The following is a 24413-nucleotide window of genomic DNA, read 5'->3' on the forward strand; positions in this document are numbered from 1 at the left end:
TTACATAATTACTAGTATTTCTTTTGATTTTGGCTATGATGAATTGTTCTAAAATCGATGGTAATTCCTGTACTGTAGTGTATAGGCTGCTCCCCATCCCCCCCTTATCCCTCCAGGTGGTCCCTCCCAATGCTTCCTTCTCTCCTGACACCACCCACCCCACCCCACCCCCTCCTACACCATGCGCCTCGAGTCACAGGCAGATGGGATTAATACCGTACGGACTGCCTCATGGTTTTCATATACGGAGAAAGCTATAATTATCCTGCCGACTGTCTGGATAGTGTAACATCGGCAGAAAATTAACCGGCCCCAATATTTTATCCGACCAAACCAGCTTTTATCCAGTTCCTGTGGCCATTTTGGCCGGATATTGTGATAACTTTATCCGATCATGATTTTGGCCATATAAGGGCGTTTTCCGGATGTTCGAATTCCGGATAATCGCGGGGTTTACAGTACTTACCACTAGGACCTGGTTGTAGCTCATTGCTTGCTTGTCTTATTAAGAATCTGTCTATAGACACTTGTTTTTCCCTACGTTTTAACACTTAAGTCTGTAGTATGACATTGTCTCACTATCAATTATCTCTGTTTTTTCTCTATCGTCATCCTTTCAACTACAGTCTTTTCTTAGGTTGGTTAGGTTAGGTTACTTAGGTTAACTCTACCACTGACTTTCTTCGAACCCATGGCATCATATATAATAACTTTTATGTTCAAAAACCAAAGAAGCACAAAAACAATGAAATTCTTCACATAGAATTCAAGCGCAGTTGTCACGTGGTGGGAGACACTGGTAAATTGAAGTGTGCCACGCACTCAGTCGGCCCATACGTGTATCAACAAACTCGAGTACTGAGTCCTATTTTTTGAAGAAATTGAGCTCGAGGGCCAAAAATTAAAAAACAGGGGCATTCAAAAACTGAGGTTCCACTGTAGTCAAAAGGGCACTTTTGTAGGTCTGTTGAACTTTATTATTCTCATGTATTTTAAAAATTTGAATTGCACAAGGTTATATATAGTATATAGGAGCACAAATTGAGGGCCACCAGTATATCATTTGAATAATATATGTATATTGTCTTAGTAGATTTGCTGGAATATATGTAATTGTTTAACAGTAACACTAAATTGTCACTTATTTTTGCAGACTGTTGGGAAATCCTTGACGAAGGCCGCAGTTGTGTTCAGCACAGGATCTGTTGTCTCACATTAACTCAAATTCTTTCAACTCTTGATCCTGTGTTATTAGACATATTTTATTATATTGGAATAGTACATGTGTGCACCTTCCTTGTATTTCCTGCAAGTCTTTTTGTACATATTTGTTTAGCTCAAGATATGCTTAAAAATCCTGACAAAAGTAAGCATATAGTATTTCAGCTATGGATAGATACCAAATACTTTTGTGTGTTTAATTTTTTTTTGAGTGGCACTTGTCATTGAAATTCTAAATACTTGTACCTTTTTTCTGGGTGTTATAAGGTATGTTTTCAGCCAATCATCATAAAAATTATTATTTTCTATCATGTTTAACCCAATGATACCAGCTTCTTTTTTAAACAAAATATCACTATCATGTTATCATTGTCATTCCAATTCATATCACACACCTTAAGTATTGTACGCTGACGTTTTTATTATTATTACACTATTATAATAATAATGATCATTATTATTATTATTATTATTATTATTATTATTATTATTATTAAATGTGTACATGTTGAGCAGTGAGCATGTCAAGAATATGCTGCATAATGGCTAAAATATTGATGGATATACACCTAAGTGTTAATGCTTAGTGATTTATTTCCTACCATTCTCTTTTAGGAAAGTAATAAAACATTGGTATCCAGTTGATAGTTTAGCTTATATGGATGGGACCAGTTGCTTGACTCAGGCACCCTAATACTGCTTCATCACTATCATCTCCATTTTCATAAATAATTATTAAATTGACTATGGCTGCCTCTATTTTTTCCCTTTAAAATTATTTCCTAAAACTTTTATCGTATTCTGTATTTGTGAAAATCAGTGATGTATATTTTTATGACCTTTTTTTCTTTTCTTTTTTTTTTGCATTGGCTCTGATAGCTAAGTAGAGTACTGTGTGTGTTTTATCATGTCGCTGGATGGGTACAAGATAACTGCCTATATCAGATGACTGTAGACAACAATTATTTCTGTACAGTAGTCAGTTGAGGCATGTGCCCACCACCTCATTCATTATTACCAATTGGCTTTAATGTTTAGTAATTGAACAATGCAAAGTGTCATTAGCTCATTATGTAATGAATTATACAAACCATTTGAATATTAAATAGGCAAAACTACAGATTTACGAGTCTCGAGGAAAAAGATGTGAACATCTCGAGTTGCTTGTAACTGGTACACACGAGTGAAAATTGGTGTAAAAACAAAAAATGGAATACCATCTGAAAAAGGAATGTAATGTGCATCTGAAGAAACATTAAGATAACTTATAATTATTGAGGGCTAAGGGCGTGAGTAGCAGAGATCAAAGTGGTTAAGGGAGATGTTGATGGTGGTGCTCTAACTGGCAAGTGAGGACAAGTGACTTAGTACTTAAATACATTTACAACATTATTGCTGTCTAACTATTATTCTACTAAAGGTTAATTGTGTAATTTTTTGGGTATGTTCTAAAAACATTTAGTTTTTCAAACATTTAATGATAGCTTAATACATTGGTCCTTAAGCTGTATAAAGGTAGTAAACTACCTCTTGTAGTAGTTAAGGTTCACAATGGAAAGAATGTTATAATTAATTTCACTTTACATTGTATAAATATTAATTTAGCCTCAATTTTGTTAGAAGTTTTGACAAAGAAATTTATTAATTAGCATAAAATAATTTAACAGTTCATTAAACAAAATCGTTGTCTTTGAGTGTATATACTGATGGTACAGTAGTGGTACAACATGGTCCCAACACCCAGAATACACTGATGTACAGCAGTGGTACAACATGGTCCCAACACCCAGAATACACTGATGTACAGCAGTGGTACAACATGGTCCCAACACCCAGTATACACTGAGGATGGTACAGTAGTGGTACAACATGGTCCCAACACCCAGTATACACTGAGGATGGTACAGTAGTGGTACAACATGGTCCCAACACCCAGTATACACTGATGTACAGCTGTGGGACAACATGGTCCCAACACCCAGTATACACTGATGTACAGCAGTGGTACAACATGGTCCCAACACCCAGTATATACTGATGGTACAGTAGTGGTACAACATGGTCCCAACACCCAGTGTATATACACTGATGGTACATTAGTGGTACACTTAGGTAATTACACCTAGTGTATATACTGATGATGGTACAGTAGTGGTACAACATGGTCCCAACACCCAGTATATAATGATGGTACAGTAGTGGTACAACATGGTCCCAACACCCAGTATACACTGAGGATGGTACAGTAGTGGTACAACATGGTCCCAACACCCAGTGTATACACTGAGGATGGTACAGTAGTGGTACAACATGGTCCCAACACCCAGTATACACTGATGATGGTACAGTAGTGGTACAACATGGTCCCAACACCCAGTATATAATGATGGTACAGTAGTGGTACAACATGGTCCCAACACCCAGTATATAATGATGGTACAGTAGTGGTACAACATGGTCCCAACACCCAGTATACACTGAGGATGGTACAGTAGTGGTACAACATGGTCCCAACACCCAGTATATAATGATGGTACAGTAGTGGTACAACATGGTCCCAACACCCAGTATATAATGATGGTACAGTAGTGGTACAACATGGTCCCAACACCCAGTATACACTGAGGATGGTACAGTAGTGGTACAACATGGTCCCAACACCCAGTATACACTGAGGATGGTACAGTAGTGGTACAACATGGTCCCAACACCCAGTGTATACACTGAGGATGGTACAATAGTGGTACAACATGGTCATTACACCCAGTATTCACTGATGGTACAGCAGTGGTACATGGTACAACACCCAGTAGACACTGATGGTACATTAGTGGTACAACATGGTCCCAACACCCAGTATACACTGATGGTACAGTGGTGGTACAACATGGTCCCAACACCCAGTACACACTGATGGTACAGTGGTGGTACAACATGGTCCCAACACCCAGTATACACTGTTGGTACAGTAGTGGTACAACATGGTCCTAGCACCCAGTATACACTGATGGTACAGTGGTGGTACAACATGGTCCCAACATGCAGTGTATACACTGAGGATGGTACAGTAGTGGTACAATATGGTTCCAACACCCAGTATACACTGATAATGGTACAGTAGTGGTACAACATGGTCCCAACACCCAGTATACACTGATAATGGTACAGTAGTGGTACAACATGGTCCCAACACCCAGTATACACTGATAATGGTACAGTAGTGGTACAACATGGTCCCAACACCCAGTATACACTGATAATGGTACAGTAGTGGTACAACATGGTCCCAACACCCAGTATACACAAGAGATAATCATGACATTCAAAGGAAATAATTGACTAAGCGAATGTGTGGTAGCAAATGTTGTGTAATTGGGAAGTTGGCATTGATGATGACATGAACGGTGATAGTGATGCTGTAGGACTTGCTTTCTTAATTACTTGTGCTCCAAGAGCTAGTTCTTGTGGTTACCTTGGCAACCCACACTTCCTCTTAACATTTTGTAACTTCACAAAAAAGGCTACTGTACTTCCTTTGATGTATTCATTAGATTATTTCTTATTTGTTAGTTACTTGGTTACTGTAAGGTAAAAGTGCTCTTTTCTGTACAGTTATCAGTAGGATAGCATCGTGGGCATGTTTAACGATTATTGGATACCATTTTGTGTTATCTGTTCCTTTGGGAAATGTTCAAATTTTTACAGTAATTTAGGTTTTGTTTGCCGACCTGTTGCATGGGAGTGTACACAACGTTGTCATTGTTTGCATGATCTCAATTACAGGCATTCTTGTTCTTGTGTCATACACTTGACACAATAAGAGAAGAATAAATACTTGCAGTTGGAAATTCTCCAAGTCTGAATTATTTTTCTTCCATAAATTGAAAATTTAATAAAACTTAAGATTTAAGGTTATTAAGTCTTTCCAAACCAATGGTGCTTTGGAACTCTTTAACTACTAGAAAAAAGGTCATTATTCTTTCTATATATGGAAATGTTGCCAAGAGAGTTCGGCTGGTAGCAAACTCCTGGGGCCAGATTCACGAAAGAGTTACGCAAGCACTTGCGAACCTGTACATCTTTTCTCAATCTTTGGCGGATTTGTTTACAATTACTAAACAGTTAATGAGCTCCGAAGCACCAGGAAGCTGTTTATAACAATAACAACAGTTGTATGGGAAGTTTTCATTGCTTGTAAACTGTTTAATAAATGTAACCAAAGCCGTCAAAGATTGAAGAAAGTTGTACACGTTCGTAAGTACTTGTGTAACTGCTTCGTGAATCTGGCCCCTGACTCCTATTCTAGCAACATTGTTAGTTTTGTTCATAAGCTTTGGATGATAGTTTGTGTATTGTACTGTATATAAATATTTCATACAATTTTATCAGATAGAGATATAATATATGCAGTTTAAATGTATTTTTGTCAGTGGGTTTGTAACCTTAGTGCAGCAAAATAAAGGTAAACTATCTACATTTTGACATGGAATATACATAAGAAACTAGAAAATCAAATCATATGTCAGTGGCAACTTTTCACAAAAAAAAAAAAACTCGTAGGGATGAAAGCATGTAGTGAACTTGGGGGGCAGCACAAGAATGACTTACTTGTAACTAGAGGAGTTAAATTTATAGCTAATAAAATATATATTATTTACAGAATGTTGATTGTAGTATTCCGACTCGTAGAGCAGTGCGCTCGACATTGCTGTTCTAGCAGTGATAAATTATTATATTGGGAGTGCGGTCCAACTCACTCCCACTGAGTCAGTCACTGGTGGTTCCTCGTGTATTTAAGCTGTCTCCCATTTGACTTTTACTTTTCTGGGTTGCTATTCAATTTTTCAATTTGATTATAAGATATTAGATATAGAAGAGCTTAGTTGAAGTTCTGGTACAATTACTTCACTTAGCATGGGTGTAAATATTTTTATTATGTTTAGTTTATGTAGGGAATGTCAGTAATTCATTTGAAAGGTATCTTATGTACAAATATTACAAACTAAAATAAAATTGTACTAGCAAACACTGAAATTATATTAACAATTTTTATGTTGGCTGTAACATATTTAATACTGTATATAATTATTATAACATTTTCCTTTCATGTTTTTGCAGTATAGGTTCTCAGTTATTATCATCACTTGTCAAGTTGTGTTAAAGTCTGATTGTCAGCTCATTTTCTTAAATAACTTTAAGCTCTCTGGAACATGTCCTTAGTTGCCTTAGACATTATTGTAGAACATTTTGGTCTACATAAAAGGTAATCTTTCATGGTGGGCAACATGTTTCTTTATGTATTAATCAGTTTTGATAATGAAATATTTTTTCTGAAACAATGTATTACTGTATATGTATCCATGCCTTATTAAAACACTGAAATTATATACAAATATGAATTCACCACGTCAGAATATCATTTATTTTATGTCTTATATTTTTATGTCAATGTTCAAGTTATTGACTGAATAACATTAGATAATTATATTCTTTTCCCATTCAAATTTGATGATTAACAGTATGATAATATGCCAGCTGATGAGTGCTGTCACAGTTTACCGACTTCAGTTCTCAGTAACACGGCAACAGAGAATTGTAGTTATTCATATTAACCCCTAAGGTGAGACTATGATAAAAACTGCTAAAATACTTTAAAAATTATACAATTGCATGCAAAAAAGTAAGGAAAAATGCAAAAACACAGTTATCTAAGACTTGTAATGTCAGTGCTCAGGACGAGATTGCCAGGTGAGGTGATCATTTGGTCCATGGGCTGTAGGATGTACTATTGCTGACATACCAAGTAAAGAGGAAAGCTGCGATGATCATGTTACAGGGTTTATATATTTGCTGTTTCGCATTAGTGTACAGTGTGTGGAATAACTTGATTTATTTACAAATTAACAAAAACAGTGAGTATTGTGTATAGGCACGTAAATCTGTTCCTGGTACAGCTCAGTGGAAGTGTACCGTAGTCCACTTCTTTGTTACTATTCTATCGATTTGTTATCCAGAAATAGATTCATCCACCGGCTGTAAACACCAAAGTGTGATTGGATGATCTATGTGAAAAATCTTACCGGTGGGAAATTATTTTATTTAGCTATTATTATTTATTGTTCATCAAATTAATTCTATTTTAATTACTGTTAAATTATTTCTTCAAAAGTTGACTGTATGGTTTTAATTTTATCCCACCGATTAACCTCGTTCACAAACTTTGGGGAGTTTATTTTCCATTACATGAGAATTAACTCAGGAGTGTTTGGGATGGTTTATATTATAGTGTATTCACATTATTCAAATCTACTAGTTATTTTGTTAGTTAAATTACACCACAGCTTAGCTGTTATAGTAGTAGAAGTTCTCAGTAGCCAGGCCGAACTCAATATGGTCATGTGGTCTACGGTGTCGCTAGTGAGCAGCGTAAGGCAAGATTCAGTTACGTGGTCAATGTCTCTTAGCAACGATCCACATTAGTAACTTCCACTCGTCAACATTCATCTGCCAATGAATTTCACTCTTAAATCTACTACAACAATGCATTCAATTACAGGTATAGCTGATTAAAATAGCATTGACATAAAAGGTGATACTAAACTGCTTTTAGGCATTCATTTTCACTATAACTGAAACAGTATGAATATACAGTAAATGGAAGAGCTCTACAAAATAACAACTGAATGGAAACGACGACTTCCCAGGAACTGATGGTGTTAATCCGAGCTGCTGAACTCCATGAGAGTAACTTCTCAGGAACAGCACAAGGGATCACAGACGACACCTCTTTCAGCTCCGGTTCCAATAAAGCGAGTCCCCCTCCTTCCCGCACCAGGGACACATCTCTCCGAATACATTTTTTATTAATAATTGGAAGGAGGGGTTTGTTTTAATTAATAATTGACAATGTAATTAATTTAGGGAAGAACAGTTATGTTATTTTCAGTCCTCAGACTGTTGATTTTAGTGTTAAAGTAAGTACAGTAATAGCATTTTGGGTGTGAGATGCTCTAGTGATGTGAATTTATAATTCTGGTTTTCTGGAGCAGATTTGTCACATAAGCCATCCTTTAGAGGATTAACTAAAATACTGTAATTGATATTTAATTAATACAGCCATAGCAGTAAATTTTATTTCTGCATATTGTATTAAACAATTTATGGGTGATGTGGGATGTTTTTTCCCACAATGTAATCGCCTCACGGTACAGATAACCTTCCATGATTGTAAGCAATTATAAATGAAAACATAATTTTGGCAGGGGTATAAGTTAACTGCATTACATCTATATGCTGTACTGTACTGTAGATGGATTATAATCATGTTTACATTATTTGTATAAAAACCGGGGAATGATAAATGCGCTTAAAATGGTTAAAAGGATGCCCCTTTTAATAATACAAATAATTTTTGCCAGTTTTACCACCACTTTTATAATACAAAATCTAACTTGATTCACACTTTATATTTTTATTTGCATTTTCATCTTTAAATTCCAGTTAGATCATTCCTATCTCCCAATAGAGATACCTACAGTTTTCATTAGGTTAATTCATTAAAATTATGCAGTGGCCATACAATATCTGGAAAATATCTTAATGCTTGGCCTAGAAACTCTCAAGACTTACGTAAGATAGAAACCTTCAGAATTACAGGCAGTTCCCCAGTTATGAATGAGTTACGTTCTGTGACTTTTTGTTTAGCATTTGTTTGGAATGCGAATCAAGAGTTTCTATAGCCGCAATGATATAAGTGGGAGATGCATTCCCAGCCTCCAAAAATCATTACAAAACCAATAAGTTTGGGACATACAATATAAAAACCACATTATTTACCTTGAATGATGGAGCTATCCTGCTTGTCAAGTTAGCTGTTTTTGAAGAATGAAGTGGTATAATTACATGAATAAATAAATTACAATACATGTGCACTGTATTTGTGGTCCGCAATTTTGTAATTGGCTTCATGAGTAAATGCCTCCGCACCCTCCTATCTACAACTCAGAGCCCCACTACCCACTGGCAGGAGTGTATCATACACATGCAGCCATGACCCACATCCATACAATACTGTATGACCATGTGGCTACTGCTTGAACGCTCTGCCACGAAATTCAAAGGGACGCTCCAGAGAGTTAGTACAATGATTTTATGCATGAAGAGGGTACATGTGTACCTGGGAGAATGTTCGCATGGAGGAGTGTTCGTAAGGCGATTGTTCATAAAGCGGGAACTCCATGTATAAACATTTTAATAAAGTAAGCCAAAATTATACAAATTTTATTACCACATTCTGATGTTAGGGATATTCCCAATAGTCTTGGTTGCAAAAGATACCAAAGTCACTTTTATATTACCTGCAGATGCAAATGGGTCTTCAATATTTGTATTTATTTTTCTTGCTAAACTGATTACAATTACTGTATATAGATTTGTGATGTGCATGTCTTGGAACCATACCATAAAGTACAGTACAGTATTGATATTTTTATTGTTACCCAAATAGTTATAAAGTTGCAATTTCTTCATAGATGTTGAAAGTTTTCATACTCTGGTCAATATTTCAGAATTTAATTTGTTTAATCCTTGGAGAGCCCAACTGTTAAATGATGACAGCCCCAAAGTACGCAAGAAAATTTTCTGAAAAATTTATTTTTTCTTTTGACATTGTTAATTAGCATCCAGGAAGCACAAAAATCCAAGTAAAAAAATCTACCACATGTGGTTTAGCCGTAGTGGCCTGGAGAAGTTGCATTTTCTAAGGGGAGCCCCGTCAGCTCCCCGGAGCTATCCCAGGCTGATATGCTAATGTCAGACTTTGGCATCAGTCACGTGTATGGAGTTCTTAGGCCTACCGGGGACCACGGCCAGAACCGGGCCCCCTTATAAAGGCAAGGGGAGCAATGGCCTATAGAAGCCCCCGTGTGGTTGGAAGCATTTTATGTCTGCCATCGACCGGAACAGGCACCCAGAAAGGTAAGCGCCTCAAAACAAACCCCTATTCCGGTTAAAATTGTTACCAAAAGCCGAACTAGTGGATAGAACTCTCCAACAAAAAACAAGCAAACTAGTGTGACATCACACGGCGCCACGCCGCTGTCTGCACAGCTCCCCCCTCCCCAGGAGGGGGAAGGGGGAGCCCCAGACCCTCCACGCCGACTACCCACACCTCAGTTCTTGAGGCTGATGCTATAGGCGAAGGTCGTGTGTTCTGGCTCCGGTGTCGCTACAGCACTGTGCTTTGCGTATGGTGTTTGTTTTTGTGGGTGCGAGAGCCAGGAGTTATCTTCAGTACTCGGGCTGCATGCGCCTAGGGCTTCGCTTCCTTCCCTAGGTGCCCTGTAAGTACTGCCCATGGGGCTTGGGCCACCTTCCACAGGCTCCTCGGGGTCTGCCTCTGCTGGTCCGTTTTACCTTTTCGGTTTTTCGGCCGCCTGTTGGGCTCTTGGGTGTTCTGTTCTCCCTTGTTACTGGCAGGTAAGAGGCAGTTTGCACTGGTAGGGGCGCAGGGTGCTGCACAGCTTGTATTCCCGACATAGCGGCCGGCTCTGTTCCTTGCGGTTCGCTGTCCTCTTATGGGGTTTTGTTTTTCTTTTTGTTTTTGCCTAGTGGGGGTTCTGTCCTATTATTTCATTAATTTTTGCCCTTTCACGGTTCTCCTCAGTGGCGCCCCCCTGCTAGGTCCCCGTGAGTGTACACGTCCCTGGGGTACAGATATAGAAGTTCACTTGGTAGTTTTGGGCGCCGGTTAGCAGCGCCCTGCCTGGGACTACCTGAGCGCGAGTCCTCTTACGGTAAATGCTCAGGACCCTGAGAATCCCCTAGGGGGCGCGTGGGTCCGATGGATGTGACCCCGGAGTCCCCGCTCGCTGTGTACGAGTTTGAGGGTTGCTCGGTCCCCTTGTCTCAGGGTGACCCTCATTGTTTTTGCCTTTTGCTTTGCTGCCTGTTGGGTCGGTGATACTTTCGACCCCGAGTCCTGTGAGTGTTGCTGCTTACTTGTGACTCAATTTACCCAATCCTCTGATGATTCTCTTCGGGTACAGGCGGCGCGTGCGTTGCAGTGTAGGTTTTGTCTCTTGCAACACGCTCGGTTGGTTGCTCACCCGGATGCCCCGGGGCTGCCCCACTTTGCTTTTTGAGACCCGGACTTGGGGGTGGGGATCGCTTCGATCCTGGTTCAGTGCGCACCTCCTCGTCCTTCCCCTTCTGTTCGTTCTGGTCCCCCTCCCTCCCCTGCTTCCGGCCCCAAAGCGTCTGAGGGTTTCGGGGTCTGAGCAGGGGTTACTTGATCTCGACACTCGGGCAGCTTCGGGGGTGCCCCTTCCAGGGGGGGGGGGCGGCAGAGGCATTCGAGTCTTGTCTCCCGGCCGAAGCTTCTGGGTCTGACCAGTGGGCTCCCCTTCCTCCAGCGGGGCTTCGGGAGAGGACTCGGCCTCGGGTCCTGTGGTGAAGGACCTCGAGGCTGGGGAGGGGCTGACTTGGGGGCCTTGGGCCCCGCTGGACCCCACCTGGGTTTTTCTTCCCTCTGAGCGGGGCTTATTGTTACAAGGAGTGGAGTTTTCTTTTCCCCCCCTCTGCGTACGAGTTGGATTTGGTGTCGGCCCCTCCCCGGGATCGGTTCCGTGTTCCCCCGGGTACGTCGGTTCCGTCTTTCCGGAGGTTTTTGGCTTATCGCATCCAACCTGGTGTGGTGCGGGCGGCCTTTGCAGCTTACCTCCTGCGTGACCCGGATTATGCCTCGGAATGGATCCGTCCGAGTTCAGGTTTGGGACTTCGTTCCCTTTCTGGCTCCGTTACGAGGTTCCGGAGTCTTCCTGGCTTGCGGACTGCCCCTTGTTTGTTCTGGATTCCTGGCATTCCTTCTGTCGTTCCCGCACGCTGGAGTGGCGGGAAGCTTCCACGGTGCTTCAGGTTTCCCTGGGGGGCGATCTTGAGTACCTGAATGGGTGCTTGTTTGCCTCTGCCCTTCCCCACGATGTGGGCGTTATTCAGCTCCATGTGCAGGTTCCCACCCTTTCGGCGGCGCTCATTGTGGAGGACTTGCGCGCCCGGGGCCTTTTGGCTTCGGACTTGCAGTTCTTTTCCCTCCTGGAGCTGTCCTAGGATTGGCTCATGGAGGATGTGAGGACACTTGGGTCCGGCATCTTGTCCTCTGCTGTGCGTTCGTCGGCTGCCTTGTTGAAGCTGTTCACGCCGATTTTGCGGGACGCGGTTTCCCTGTTTTATGCTTCCCGTCTCGCGTGTCGGCAGACGGTACTGGGTTCCTCCGTGGAATCTGCTTGGGCTCTGGCTCTTAGGCGTTCTTCACCTTTTTGTCCTCTTCTGTTTGAGGAGTCAGCCATGGCACAGTTTACTCAGGCTGCGTCGGCGGCTTGTCATCCGGTGTCGGACTTGTTGGTTTTCCGGGGTCCCGGGGTGGGTCTTCCCAGAAGGGTCGTGCCAGGGCTCGGGGTTCCTCTCGTCGTGGTTCGGACCCTCCCTCGTCTGGTTAGCGCGGTGTTCGCTCTGTGCGGGTTCTGGGTCTCGTAAGGGGGAGGGTCGCCGGCCCTTTCGCGGTTTGCCCCCTTGACGAGGCGATGGGGGGACGGCTTGCACTGTTCGCCCGCGCCTGGTCCCACGATTCGTGGGCCTTTCGGGTCGTGTCTAGTGGCCTGCGGTGGCGTTGGGTGGCCCCTTCCCCCTTGGTGGGGTTGGGGCTGGCAGGGCAGGTTTCTTCCCCTGCGCTCTGTCGAGTCGTCTTGGAGTGGGTATGCTTGGGTGTCGTCGAAACGATGTCGTCCCTCAGATGGGTTTCCCGTCTGTTTCCGGTTCTGAAATGGGACTGCGCGGACCTGCAGTTCATTCTGAACTTGTCACATCTGAACCCCTGGGTTCATTGCCCCTCCTTTCGGATGACTACGCTGTCTCAGGTTCAGCTCCTCTTGGAGCCGGGCGCTTGGATGGTGTCCCTGGACCTCCGGGACGCTTATTGGCATGTCCCGATTCATCCACGGTTCAGGGACTGGCTCGGTTTTGTTGTGGGGCATCTGAGTTACCGCTTTCGTTGTCTCCCGTTCGGGTTGAACCTGGCACCTCGCGTGTTCACGCGCCTTACACGGGTTGTGGTGGCTCGTTTGCATATCCTAGGTGTTCGTGTGATGGCCTACCTCGACGACTGGCTGGTTTGGGCTCCCAGCCGGTCAGCTTGCTTGCTAGCCAGGGATTTGGTTCTTTCCCAGCTCGCCGGGTTCGGGTTCTTGGTGAACTGGAGGAAGTCCCATCTGGTTCCCTCTCAGGTTCGGACTTGGCTGGGTCCCGTTTGGGACTCTCGAATTGCCTCCTTGTCTCTCCCTCCGCAATCTCCCATGCGGCTGCGGTCCTGCCTTCGTCTGTTTCTGGTGGGCCCTCGGGTCACCCGGCGGTTGCTAGATGGGCTGTGCGGGAGCCTGAACTTCATGATGGTGGTCTACCCGCCGGGTCGGGTTTGGCTTCGTCGGCTGTTCTGGTTCCTTCGGGGTTCCCCCTTCCGTCTCTCTTGCGATCGCAGCGTTCAACCCCCGGGGGCCTTGCGTCGGTTGCTGTGTCACCGGCTTCCTCTTTGCGTTTTTTGGGGTTCAGTGCCTTGGTGCCTACCCGAGCCCTTGCTCGATGTGTGCACGGATGCGTCGTCTCTCGGCTGGGGTTTTGTGACCAGTGCTCACCAGGCCGGCCAGGGGCGTTGGGATCCGTCCTTCTGTCGAGCTCACAGCACGGTGCGGGAGTTTGCGGCAGTGTGGTTTGCTCTTGGGAGGATTCGGGAGGCCCACGGATCGACAATTCGGCTCCATTCGGACTACTCTCCAGTGGTTAATTGCCTGAACCACGGGGGTTTGATGTGGTCCTTGTCTCTTTGGCGTTGGTCGCTTTGGGTGACTCGTCTGCTGAGTTCTCGGGGTTTGGCTCTCCTGGCGGTTCACGTACAGGGAGTGTCCAACGTCTTTGCCGACGCCCTGTCTCGGTTCGTTCCCCTCTCCACGGAGTGGACGGTCGACGACGAGTCCTGCCATTGGCTTTGCCAGATGTTCGGGGGCCCTGAGGTGGACCTCTTCGCGTCGGCGTGGTTGCGGCGTCTTCCCGTGTATGCGGCGCCCTTCCCCGATCGCGAGGCCGTCGGGGTCGATGCCTTTTGGCTAGACTGGTCGAGGTGGGGGTTCCTGTACCTCTCCCCCAGTTCGGCTGTTGCTCCAGGTCCTGACTCGCTTAGAGACTTACCAGGGAAGAGTTGTCCTTCTGGCCCCTTGGTGGCCGGCCCAGCCTTGGTTTCAGGCGCTGGTTACTCGGTGTCCGAACCCGAGGGTTTTCCCACGGCTCCGTCTCTTTCAGCAGATCGGGCCGGTACATCACGTGGCTGGTTCGATCTTCTCCTCAAGTCTTCGCGTATGGTTTTTTTTACTTGAGTTTATCATCATCTTCATGGTGATCAGGTGGCCTCCTTGTTGGTGTCCCACCTGAGGGCTTCTTCTCGGCGGCAGTATGAAGTTTCCTGGCAGTCCTTCTGTTTCTTTTTGCGTCTTCGTCGTGTTAGTTCCTTGTCTGTTCGGGTGGTCTTGTCCTTCCTCTCGTGGTTGTTTCAGGACCGTCATCTTATGCCTAACACTGTCGCCTCATATCGTGCGGCGCTGGCGGAGCCGCTTCAGCTTGCCTTCGGTATCGATGTTACGTCTGCACCATTTCGCAAGCTGTCTCGTGCATTGTTTCACCTCCGGCCTGCTCATGCGCTGCCTGAGCCGCCCTGGTCTCTGGACAGAGTGCTCACTTTCCTTTCGTCTCCTCGTTTCGTTGTGGCCCCTTCGGTCCAGAATTGTTTTTCCAAGGCTCTTTTCCTGATGGCTTTGGCCCCTGGGGATCGGGTAGGGGGAGCTTCATGCTCTCCTTCAGCGCAGGGGTTTCTGCTCTTTTGGTCGTGGAGATTGTTTTGTTCGCTTGCAACCGTCTCCTTCTTTTCTGGCGAAGAATGAGACTGCTGCGTTCCGGAGGGGTTCGTGGGTGGTTGATGCTTGGTTCGTCAGGCCGGGGGTGCATCATGTTTTGTGCCCGGTTGCGGCGCTTCGCCGTTATTTGTGCGCCACGGCTTCTGTGTCTGGGGACGCGCTGTGGGTTGATCCGGTTTCCCTTCTTCCCTGTTCGCAGGTTCGGGTCTCCCAGGTCGTCCGCAGGGTTATTAAGTCCAGCCAGCCTACGGTCTATCCCCGTGCCCATGACGTTCGTAAGTTCGCGGCTCTTGCTGCCGTCTTTGGGAATATGTCTTGGTCTGATATTCGGGCGCGTGGATTTTGGCGGTCGAACAGGGTCCTGGCTGCTCGTTACCTTGTGAATGTCCCTGGGCCCTGTCTGGCCTGTGTTGCTTTGGGTCAGCGGTTGCAGCCAGTTGTGTCGGCTTCGAGTTGAGGAGGTGAGCGACGACCGCCTCCCGGGTAAGTCCCTCTTTTTCCGTCTGTGGGTAGTTAGAGTCAGGAAGCCGACGGGGCTCTCCCCAGAAAACCAGCGTTGAATGTAATGAAACGCCATTTTCTGGGTGAGTCCCAGAGGCTCCCCGGCATCCCTCCCTCCCCTCCAGTCGGCTGTTTTTCGCGTTTTTGACATCCAGCCTCAAGAACTGAGGTGTGGGTAACCAACGTGGAGGGTCTGGGGCTCCCCCTCCCTCTCCCGGGGAGGGGGGAGCTGCGCAGACAGCGGCGCAGCGGCATGTGACGTCACACTAGTTTGCTTGTTTTCTGTTGGGGAGTTCTATCCACTAGTTCGGCTTTTGGTAGCAATTTTAACCAGAATAGGGATTTGTTTTGAGGCGCTTACCTTTCTGGGTGCCTGTTCCGGTCGATGGCAGACATAGAATGCTTCCAACCACACGGGGGCTTCTATAGCCCGTTGCTCCCCTTGCCTCACAGAGGCAAGGGGAGCAACATAGGCCTAAGAACTCCATACACATGACTGATGCCAAAGTCAGACATTAGCATATCAGCCTGGGATAGCTCTGGGGAGCCTCCAGGACTCACCCAAAAAATGGTGCTTCATTACATTCAACGCTGGTTTTTTTTAGTGTAAATAAGGTAAGGTGCCGCTTAAGAGTAACTGTGTTGATTTATTTTCATTGTTTCTCACTTTATTTAGATTTTCCATGCTAACAGGTTTTATTGATGTGTCAAAGGTGGTGTTTATTATGCAACCCGTTCTCGCACTTTCTTACAGTCAATATTGACTTATTAAATACGTGCATATGTGACATACTAAACATACTAGTTTACCTTGAAAAGCTTCATAGAAAACACCGACCTTCCCTAACCTTCTTAGTATGTTAAGATAAGCATTTTATTGCTTCGTAATTACAATTATTACTTAACCTATACCTATAATAGGTTAAGTAATAATTGTTATTACGAAGCAATAAGATGCTTATCTTAACATACTAAGGTGGTTAGGTAAGGTTGGTGTTTTCTATGAAGCTTTTCAAGGTAAACTAGTATGTTTAGTATGTCCATATGCACGTATTTAATAAGTCAATATTGACTATACAAAAGTGCGAGAACGGGTTGTATTATGTGTAACTTTGAATACATAAGTATGTATTGATATATGAATATAAATATATGGTTACCATGTATTTATTCATTATACAGTACTGTATACAGTGGCACCTCGACATATAATTGCCCCTACTTACGATAATTTCGAGTTACATTTTTCATCGAAAAATGCGACTCTATATCCGATGGTGTCGTCGACTTCCGATATATTTGTTGGTACACGTTCGGATTGACCGAGCACGTGGTTCCCGGTCACGCAGCCGACCTGCCTCAGTTTACTACAGCTGCCCGCTTAGTGATGATCGCGCCTATAAGAAATTTCGCTTTGGTGGTGATTTTTTGCATTTTGAACATTAAAGTAATTATTATATATCACGCCATGAGTCCCAGGAAAGTCAGTGGTAAGGCTCAACATATGAAAACCCATGTAAGGATAACCATAGAGCAGAAACAAGAGTACAGAATGTCTCTAACTCAACAATTAAGAAAATGTATGCAACATGGGAAGAATTGCAAACCTTTGCTGAAACGACTCACCCAAATCAAGCTGCAGTAGGTCGTTGCCTTAACCTATTCAATGACACTGTGATGCATCATTACAGACAAATGTTAAAACAAAACAAATGTCTCTTGACAAATTTGTAGTGAGACAAACAAGCACTGAACCACAACCAGGTTCTAGTGGTATTCAGGCAAAACGTAGGAGAGAGAGAGTACCCCAGAGAAAACATCACTGCCTGATGTGATAATGGAAGGGGACTCCCCTTCCAAACAGTAACAACTCTCCTCCTCCCCCTTCATCACCAACTTCCATATGCCATCAAGAGCCCTCCATAAAGGTAAGAGAAACTTTGGTACTGTATTGTAGTTAGAAAAAAACATTGCATTCAGTATAAAATGTATTTGTATGTGAATATTTTGGAGGGTGGGGAACGGATTAATTCAATTCCCCTTTATTTCTTATGGGAAAAATCGCTTCGACTTACGATCTGTCTCTGGGAACGGATTAGCATTGTAAGTCGAGGCCCCATTGTATATTAATAAATACCGTACATGAAAGGCTGCATGAACGTGCAAGCTATAGATCACTAAGAACGCTATATGACCCGACCAGGATTTGAAACCACGACATCCAGGACCACCCCCAAATGTACACAATGATCATTGATCTTAGACGATCAATGGTGCGGTGGTCACAGTACTGTGTACATTTGGGGGTGATCCTGGACGTCATAGGTTAAAATCATGGTTGGGTCATATAAGAGTTCTTTTGATTGATTATATATATATATATATATATATATATATATATATATATATATATATATATATATATATATATATATATATATATATATATATATATATATATATATAAAATGTATATATATATATATATATATATATATATATATATATATATATATATATATATATATATATATATATATATATATATACAGTTGGTATGGGACTACATGTGCGTATCAACCCTGGCTAACACCTATATTGACCTCAGTGTTGCACAACCAGGTGGTGCTGCCACCCACAGTGAACCCCTGGAACCCCTGGAATGTTTATATACATATACAGTATATATGTTCCAACCAGGGCATCATAGAGAGAATAGAGGGTCTTCTGCCAAATATCCATAAAACTAAACCTGAAGCACCCTCCATGGGGTTGAAAGCCATCGATGAAGTCCTTGATAAGAAAATCTCCGACCTCAAGAGGATGGATGGGAGGATTGAGGATATTGATGCTCATGATGCACTCTACCTCATCACCAGATGTCTGTCCCTCCCCAGGTTAACCTACTTTCTGAGGTGTTCACCATCTTACAGTAGCCAAAAACTAGGCGAGTATGACCGGTTACTGAAATCAATGCTTGAAAAAGCCCTTAACCTCTCTTTTGATGACCTACAGTGGAAACGATCCTTTCTTCCTGTAAGACTTGGGGGGGCCTCGCAGTGCGAACAGCAAGGCAAATCGCTGTTCCAGCCTTCCTGTCCTCCTCATCGGCATCCGACGACCTTGTGAAGGAAATTCTACCTGCCTACTTACATCAGCTGGCAGGTGTACACGCTGTGCCACAGAGTGGGCCTCTCATGCAGGCCCATCACCTCAACCACCATCCCCAAAAGCCCACAAGCAATCCAGCTGGGATGGTCCCATTGTAGACCAAGTTGCTGCAGAGTGCCTGGGTGCTGCAACAACACAACACGACATTCATTGTCTCACAGCAGTAGCTGCCCCACATGCAGCGGATTTCCTATTAGCAACTCCAATGTCGACAACTGGCACACGTCTCGCACCATACGCCCTCCGCCTTACTGCCCCAATCCACACCAGATATAGGTGTATTTGCGGCGAGGTGGTGGCTGACAAGTACGGCCACCATGGCCTACTCTGCCAAAGCACAGGGGGGATGGCACTCGAGGCACAGTGAAGTTAATGACATCATCAAGAGGAGCCTCACCACAGCTGGCTGCCCAGCTGAAAGAGAGCCCCGTTACCTAACGCCCTGTAACTCTGATGCTCTTATTGGTCGCCCGGATGGTATCACAGTGAACCCCTGGAAGAACAGCAAGCAGTTGGTATGGGACTGCACGTGCGTATCAACCCTGGCTAACACCTATATTGACCTCAGTGTTGCACAACCAGGTGGTGCTGCCACCCACAGGGAAGCAGTCAAATCCCGTAAGTACAGAGAACTGGATCACCACTACAATTTTGTCCCCGTTGCTTCTAAGACACTCGGTGCCTGGGGTAAAAGTGCTACCAGTTTTTTAAAGGAACTGGGTTCTAAGCCCATTGAAACAACAAGGGACCCTAGAGCTGCCAGCTTTCTTTGGTGACGATGACTCACCTTGCATATTTATCTTGATCATTAAGTTGAATTGCTTAAATTATGATACTTTGTATGTGAAATATAATTGATGAATTTATTGTTTAAATTGTCTTTAACTTTGTTCCCTAGAGTTTTTGAGTTGAGATGAGAAAGCCTCTGCGGTTACTGGTTTCATGATTTTAATGAGTACATGATGCAGATGGAACATACTAATAATGACCTCTTGATAACATCTTTTGAGAATATTGTAATACAGACAAGTTCCATTCCTTGTTTTGTATGTAATGGTCTTGAATGGATGGTGGCAGCAATTATTCTACTATCTTCTCTTCTACTATCTTCTCTTCTACTTCTACTTCTACCTATCTACTCCTCCCCCTCCACCCCTCTCCGAACTCCCCCTTTCAACTGGCGACCCTTCTCGCTCCTCCCACCTCTACCTCTCTCACCCCAAACCCTCACTAATTACTTCATTATTCATCTCTTTCCTTTCGTTTCTCTTATACGTTTGTGGCAGTGAAATGTATTCTAGAGTTCTCTAGGGTTTCGGGTAGCTGATCAAGTTACGGCGCCTTGTAGTCCCAGCACCTAGGTAGTCAAATACCTAGGTTACAAGGCGTTGAACGAGAGAGGCTGCCGTAGGAACTCTGGGGGGGGGGGTCTAGAATACAGTAGTTAGCTAGCTGAGGACGTGATAACGGACTAAAGAGAGCTGTTTCCCCCGGCCTCGTTAGTTAACTGGGGGGGGGGGTGGAATAATGGGCAAGAGAGAGCTATTTCCCTCCACCCCCCCCCCCCCCCCCGTTACAATGTTGGCAGCGGTGTTGAACAATGTTTAATGTAGCAGGTGTTAATTTAACATTGTTCAGTTCCACGTGTCTTTTTGCCGCTCAGGCGCTATCAGGGAGATCTTGACAGGTGTTTAATTTTCGCGATATAGAGAGTTTTTTTCAGGTTAGGAGATAGTGATTCTCTGGCGATGTGTTTTAGTGACTTTGGGAGTTTTGTGATGTTCAGGGAATGTTCACCAGAACTTGCGTGTGTAGTGATTTATGTTAGTGATAAGATTTGGCGTTTTGGGAACTTGGCAGTTGGTGATAGTGCAGGTCAGCTGAGTGTGACAGGTGACCATGCATGTCCCAGGGGGACACCCAGCCACCGCTGGTCTCCAGGTCAGTTGGGGAGTGGCAGGTGTAGTTCTTAAGTAGTTTTAAGTGGTGGTTCTGCTCAGGTTGTTGCGATCGACTGTTTTACTCCATTTGAACGCAATAACCCGAGGTGTACTGGTATTGTACAGCATGCTAGGGGGAGGCTTAGTATGTCAGTAGACTTCACGTTGGGGACGCTCGACGTTAGATAGTCTGGTCACAGGGGTGCAAAAGTTTTGAGTTGTGGACCCGCGGAGAAGCGAGGGAAACACTCTGGGTCACGTAGGTGGCTGTAGGTTAAGGGTGGGAGTAACGGCTAATTAAGTACTTAATAAGATTAGGAACGGTATAGTTAAGTTATGCTAGTATTTTGTCTATTAGTATTGATATTTTTTTTTGTCGAGGTTGTTTTAGGTGACAAGTTAAAAATAGTAACGACCTTATTCTCTCTTCTCTAACTTTACTCTAGTACTGTTTTATGTTCCACCAAGTTAATATCATTCAGTGTTAATTGGATTATTAAAATTTAAGTGTAGTCGTTGCCAGGAGGAGAGCGTTATGATTGGACTGTGTGAACCCTATACAAACTACAGGGTCACACAACATGTTGGAACACGGGTATTGTTGCCTTTATGTTCATTCCCAGGTTGGAGCCAGAGGAGAGGCGCGCACATACAGAAGAGGGAGGCGGCTGCCTTGTACCACACTCACGGGCATTTATCACCACCACGACGTCTAGCCCCCTACCTGGATGTCATGGCTCCATCACCACCACCACCACCACCCCGGGGGACCCCCAAGACGCAGCCTCTCGGTCGGTCAACATTGAACGCCAGTGGACCCCAGGACGGACGGACGGATTCCAGTGAACCCCAGTGGACCCCAGGTCGTTCTGCAGACGGCCCCAGACGGCCAGTTAAAGATGGAAGAGGAGCAACAACGACTCCAGTCTGTCCCACCAACATTGGTCTACCCAGGATGGACCCCAGGATGGACGGACCCCAATGGACCCCAGGTCGCTTGTCAAAGACCCATGGGAGGAGGAAGAGAGAAGAGAGAAAAAAGAAGAAAGAAGAGAGAAGAGAAAAGAAAGAAGAGAAGATAAGACCAAGCTGAGACAGGATGCCTAGTGTTTCTTGCTGGTGTCAGCATCATTGTATGGAGCGTAATTGCAAGACAGGATCGTTTGCCTTAACTGGCCGCCGCTCCTGCAAGTATGTTGCTCTGTTGAGTGATTCCTCCTGTGTCGTGCGGACTTGATGTGGTTGTCAGAAGTGGCTCTCTGAAGGAGGCGTGCTGGAGCAACAGGGAGGAAAGAAGTAGGATGGGATTTCTACAGTGCCAACTATATAGAGGTCTCGAAACTTGTAGTCCCTATAGCTGTGAAGAACCCCAATACGTCTCTCATGGTGAATGACGTAGGGCCAATTACAGATCAGCAGGGACAACCGAATTCCACGGTCCTGTGCGCAGTACAAGAAGTAACGGCTTCCTGGTTGGCCAAGGGTTGTTGTGCGTTAACGATGGAGAAGCGACGGAGGCAGTTGTGTTGAAGAAATGTGGTACAGGACTATCTACAAGACCAAGCAGTGATGTCGCCCAGCCAGAGACAATGGACGTCTGTCTTCATATTTAATTTTTAGAGTAGGATGATGTATATGTGTTTAGCTAGGATGTATTTTTTTCGTTAATAAAGTTGTCGCACACAGCTAGCTTGCTTTAGCAATGTTGCAAAAACTTTATTTTCGGGGAGAAGGGGAGATGTAACACCGTAAGGTGTTTTGTTTAGTTTTATTTAATACATACATAGAGATGCATGAGTCAGAGACAAGGATCTGAGAGGCGCCAGTTTGTCGGCCTGAAACTCACACCTCTAAGTGTTAATGACCACCAAGTGACCTGAGGTCAGCCATGAGAATTTCACCTTGCTTCCGCTAATCTTATAATCTGCAGTCTCCGTGGTGTAGTGGTAAGACACTCGCCTGGCGTTCCGCGAGCGCTATGTCATGGGTTCGTATCCTGGCCGGGGAGGATTTACTGGGCGCAATTCCTTAACTGTAGCCTCTGTTTAACGCAACAGTAAAATGTGTACTTGGATGAAAAAACGATTCTTCGCGGCAGGGGATCGTATTCCAGGGACCATAGGATTAAGGACTTGCCCGAAACGCTACGCGTACTAGTGGCTGTACAAGAATGTAACAACTCTTGTATATATCTAAAAAAAAAAAAAAAAAAAAAAAAATAATTGTAGCCTGGTAGGTCCGTCAAACATGCCGACGTTTAGGTGTGGCTTGGTAGAGTGCCTGAGGCTATCTATTTGTGGGCGGAGTTAGCTAGTAGGTTTCCCAATATATGCTGAGGGAGCTGTAGAGAAGAGAGAAGCAATAGGAGACCAACCAGCAGAGCCGAGCAGAGGCCAGCCGTCGAGATAGGCTGTCGCCGGACCGGGGGTGATGCTGTCTGACAACTGCAGACCCCGCCCCCCCCCCCCCCCCCCTCCGGCTCCCTCTCAATCCAACTATAGGCAGACACTTGGTGAGTTGAGCATGAAAGGTGACTTGGTCGTGTTTACAAGTGTTATGTGAGGATCAGGGGCAGTCAAGTTGTAGGGTTCTCGAATTCTTGAATGATGACTCGCCTTGCATATTTATCTTGAACATTGAGTTGAATTGCTTAAATTATGATACTTAGTATGTGAAATATAATTGATGAATTTATTGTTTAAATTGTCTTTAACTTTGTTCCCTAGAGTTTTTGAGTTGAGGTGAGAAAGCCTCTGCGGTTACTGGTTTCATGATTTTAATGGGTACATGATACAGATGGAACAGACTAATAATAACCTCTTGATAACATTTGAGAATATTGTGATACAGACAAGTTCCATTCCTTGTCTGGTATGTAATGGTCTTGAATGGATGGTGGCAGCATTTCTTCTTCTACTATCTACTCTTCTACTTCTACTATCTACTTTTCTACTTCTACCTATCTACTCTTCCCGTCTCCAAACTCTCACTTTCAACTGACGACCCTCCTCGCTCCTCCCACCTCTCTCACCCCAAACCCTCACTAATTATTTCATTATTCATCTCTTTCCTTTCGTTTCTCTTATACGTTTGTGGCAGTGAAAGGTGTTCTAGAGTTCTCCTAGAGTTTCGGGTAGCTGATCAAGTTACGGCGCCATGTAATCCCAGCACCTAGGTAATCGAATACCTAGGTTACAAGGTGCTGAACGAGAGTGGTTGCCGTAGGAACTCTGGGGGGTGCTCTAGAATAGTTAGCTACCTGAGGGCGGGATAACGGACTAAAGAGAGCTGTTTCCCCCGGCATCGTTAGTTAACTGGAGGGTGGAATAATGAACAAGAGAGAGCTCTCCCACCCCCGTTACATCAAGAGGATAACATCAGCGGCATATGCCAGGCTGGCCAACATAAGAACGGCATTCAGAAACTTGTGTAAGGAATCATTCAGAACTTTGTATACCACATATGTCAGGCCAATCCCGGAGTATGCAGCCCCAGCATGTAGTCCATATCTGGTCAAGCATAAGACTAAACTGGAAAAGGTTCAAAGGTTTGCCACCAGACTAGTACCCGAGCTGAGAGGTATGAGCTACGAGGAGAGACTACGGGAATTAAACCTCACTTCGCTGGA

At 44.4% G+C, this 24413-nt stretch overlaps 1 protein-coding gene across 1 annotated transcript in view; it reads left to right on the forward strand.

The window, feature by feature from the left end:
• Positions 1–9499, forward strand: part of LOC123763247 (protein tramtrack, alpha isoform) — a 242845-nt gene extending 233346 nt beyond the window's left edge. Inside the window, 1 exon segment of the mRNA XM_069303178.1 lies at positions 1154–9499. The gene's annotated coding sequence lies outside the window, so the exon portion shown is untranslated.
• Positions 9500–24413: the final 14914 nt, after the last annotated feature.

Source organism: Procambarus clarkii, chromosome 49, assembly GCF_040958095.1.
Source record: "Procambarus clarkii isolate CNS0578487 chromosome 49, FALCON_Pclarkii_2.0, whole genome shotgun sequence".
NCBI classification, from domain to species: domain Eukaryota; kingdom Metazoa; phylum Arthropoda; class Malacostraca; order Decapoda; family Cambaridae; genus Procambarus; species Procambarus clarkii.